Raw genomic sequence first — 4,292 nt, forward strand, 5'->3', positions numbered from 1 at the left:
ATTGTGGGCTACCTGTAATTTTGTATCTGTGGAGGGAGGGGAATAGTCACCAGAAAAAATATAGCTGTTCCAATATGTGGAATCATGCTGATCCCTACAGTATTCATCAATAGGATTACAGTAGGATTAAGCAAGCTAGAGCCATGTCACAGATGTTGCCACTTGAGCTAGTAGGGCATTTCCTAGCAGTAGCAGACTTTTATCCTCAACAGTGACCAATCCTAGGCAGTACTCAAGAAACACCTGGGGCTCAGAGCTATTTTTTAGGCTATAGAGCAGTAGTGAAAATGTGGAATTCTGTGTCAAACTTCACAATTAGAAAAGGAGCTGGCTTCAGTGGTTAGATTTTTATCCATCTTCTCTTCCAGTATGAAATAGCTTAACCCTCTATCGCTGTCTCTTCACTGCCTCCCCTCTCTTCTCTCTCCCTCTATTCCAGGCTCCTGTATTTTCTTCCTGCAGCTGCTACCTTTGCTACCCCGCCTCTATCACACCGGTACGGTACTTGTTAGGCCACAGATGAAGCGCAGCAAGAAAAATCTTCCCACACTCAGCTCCTGTGCTCAGCACCACGAGACTTGAACAGCAAAAGGACAATTATCTCGAGGAGGAGAGCGGTGAGAGAGGGAGGATGAAGGAAGTCAAGTCACGTAGCAAAGGCAATAACAGCATCTTGTCTGTAACTTACTCCTTACTAGCACACTAAAACAAAACCAAGCTTCACTGCAGTAGCCTCCACTAGTCAAGAGAAACAACTGCAAATAAAGGCTAATCATCTTTCCTTCAGATAAATGATGAGGCTAGCTTGTATCGGGAAGGGGGGGGGAGGAGAGGAGGAAGGCTGTTCTTTTGAATTAAGAAAACTAGATTAGCCCATTAAAATGCATATAAATTCTGGAAACTTCAGCTGCAAACGTCACGTGACATTTTTATCCAGTTTCCCGCTATGTATCTCTATGCATGAAAGTGATAATGCGACTGCACAAACATGCAAAACTGCTTGAAGCAAAATTAATCCCCTTAAACATCACAAAATTGTTGAGAAACATCATGAATGCTTCCTAAGACATCTGGAAAATGTTAAGATGTGCTCATTCCAAGCACTCCACTTCTCGAGTATCAAATCCTAAACTGTGGCCCCCGGATTTACATGCAGGACAATCACTTACTGATGCTCTGTGGGCAGCTGGCTATTCCCCTCCTTTCGTCTTCACTTCTGCGTTTGCCCCTGTTTCTGTGCTTACCCAGGATCTCCGCAGCAAAGAGGAGCTGAAGGTGACGTGGCACTGTGCAAGGGCTCAGGCTATGAGGACTTGAGATGATCAATACTGATGTTTCTTTCCATTGCCATCACCAAAAGGCATGGGCTAGACTGTTATGAGCTCTTCTGTCAAAATTATTTCTCTTCCAGCTATACCTCGAGCCCAGGTACTTCAGTTTCACAGAAGCACATCTTCTTGGCAGGCTAATTTTGTGAAGTGTTGTGAGTCATGCTAAAATTGCTCCCCAGCTCAAACCCCTGAATCTCTTGACCCAGATTGATTGATTTCCTTTTTGAGCCAACAAAAAAATAAAAAATACAGGTTCGAAATGTCACACAATGCCAGTCAAGGCACAAGCTAAGCCCTCCCCATTTGTTTTCTTCTGCAGTAACAGTGCTATAAAGCACAAAACTGAGAGGGTCCAATTAATTTTCTGAACACTTAACTGGCACTTTTATAACTCCAGGACTGGGGGAATGGCTGAGCCTGTGAGATGATACATACCAAAACGCAACATCACAGTGAATTTTTACTTGAGTTACTAGCCAGAGTAAGAATTTGGCATAGTTAATTACTAATGTTGCTGTGTCATCCTTGCAGCTACTCGAAATACTGACAAAATGACTAAGCCACTCTGGCATGAACTAAAATTACTAATTAATTTATGAGGTAGGTGGGTAAAAAAGTAATAGCATGACCACTGAAAAGATCTCTCATCCCACAAACAGAATACCATTAACAGCAAGTGAAAACACTGAGTTACTGTATAACTAACAAACAGTTTCATTATAACTCTACATAAAGAACTAGGATTAGCCTGTGAGGAAAAAAAAAAGAAATTTTCACTGCTCTGATTCATGGTTTTCAACTAATAAAAAACAAATATCCTGAAAAATAATATCTATTCATAGGTGTAAAATAAAAGCAGGTTTTGTAACAAGCTTTCTGAAACCAGAGCTGAAGAAAAAAGTGTCTTTATTCACTTCACTTACTGTACATGCAAATTACCCATTTTCCTATGCAAACAAAAAAAAGTATTTGTATATGCAAGAGAGACAGTTTCACAAGAAAAAGATACTAATGTGTAATATAACCAATGCTGAAAACAAAACAGGTAGGGTTTTTGCACAGCGAGTATACATATATTATCTGAAGTTGCAAGTATGACACCCCTGATGTCATGGGCTAAGAATAGTTTTCTTCAGTGGAAACTATTTTAAAGGGCGATTCCACCATCAAAAGTCATTTGTACTACCTTCATAAATCTAATGATTTAAAAAAAGAATCTCTAGTTAACATATGCATTTCTGTAATCACACAAACAATGCCAAAAATCAGATGTCAGTGCAAAAAATACAGAGCTATGTAATATTTTGCATGAAGACAAGCTTTACTCAGAATAGCAACAAGAAAATCAGGATCACATCTTCTCCTGTTTAAATAACCCTATTGTTCTACAGTTCTGACTTGGTATGCAAGTCACTCACTGACAAACCAGGCCTGAAATCTTCATTACTCCCCCTAGCTAAGGCATACTAAAACTTTATTATAAGGTGTTTTGTATTGGAGCGAAATAAATCAAGTTAAATTATTCTGAAAGGATAGTAGGTACAAATCTAACGAGCTTTTTCTTTTACAGTAAAAAAAGTGAGTGGGATGGCACACTGTCTACTGAACATTTGTAATCATCATGATCTCAAAATGCGTGGATTTGTCTCGGACAGAAAGAAAAGAGGTAGGTGACTTACACTCGTCCTGCTCTATGAATAAGGCAAAATGCAACATTCGTTAAAATTTGTTGGCACAGCAGACCATCTCCAAACAAAACAGAATCATATGGCTTCCATAAAACTCTGTATTTCTTCTCTACAGATAGTTTTTTCCTGTGTTTATGCTTTGAAGTACTTCCTGACATACTGGAAACTAGCTTTGGGTATTTGATACATACAGAACAGCACTAGAGGAAAGAAACGTACAGCCTTACCAGAAAACAGGGAGAAGATGGCCTGCTACCCCAATAGGATAGCTGTGTTTGGGGTGCTTAGAAATCTCAGCTTAAAGATCAATGCTTTGATAGTACATTACTGGAGTCCCAGTGCAATTTGCCTTCTTGGGACTTGCAGGCACTAAGAGAAAGTACATTTGCCCCTGTAGGAAATCCTGCTGGTGGCAGAGATCTGTTGGTAATGCTGCCAGGAGCGGGCATTTTGCCACCAGCAACTGAACAGCTCTGCAACAGCTCTACATAAATTTTTTAACTTCTGCTAACTCCTGTCTGTTCACTAAGTGCGTGAAGAGCTGTCTCGTGAAAAGAAAACAAGCTGAGTTGCGATGAGTCTGCCATAAATGAAATGTTGATGAATTGCCACTGAACGGCAGATATCCAGCCCAGGGGCAGCCAACGCAACAACCCTCAGCCTGGGGACCATCCTCAGCCACCTCTTTGCACTCAGGCACAGGGAAGAGACAGGTTCCTGTCACCCTTCCCCCTAACCTTCTCCTGTGACATGAGACGTGCCATTCATCAGTTCGCAAAGCAGTCGTGTCCCTCCGCACGCGCACACAGTGAGCGCGGAGGCAAACCCTCCGGATGGCAAGAAGAGCTGGCACATCAGTGACCCGACGGCACGACTTCCAGTCGCAGGGCAGCAGAGGACGCAGGACACCTCTCGGGCTCAGAGGCCACCCTGTGCCAGTGGGTCCAGTCCCCCAGCTGGGCAGCACATGTAGCCTCCCCCAAACCAGCACCACCTCATGAACTGCTGGAAAAAATAAAATAAAACCAAACAGCTTGCCTTGCTCTCACAGTCGTGTAACACGCACAGATGTGGAGTTGGTCAGTTCATCTGAGGATCAGGTAGCAGGTGAGAATTTCTAGCTGTGAAAAGAGTAATTTATAAAGTAGCAGAGGGGACTATATTACACACACACGAAAGAGGAGACACTAAAGTTGTCCTCTTCTCCTGCTCTCTCTTAAAGCAAGCAGACATTTTTAACAAGAGTATATAAAGATTACATGGGGAAAACTTA

Source organism: Egretta garzetta, unplaced genomic scaffold, assembly GCF_000687185.1.
Source record: "Egretta garzetta isolate BGI_Z169 unplaced genomic scaffold, ASM68718v1 scaffold14, whole genome shotgun sequence".
Taxonomy (NCBI): Eukaryota; Metazoa; Chordata; class Aves; order Pelecaniformes; family Ardeidae; genus Egretta; species Egretta garzetta.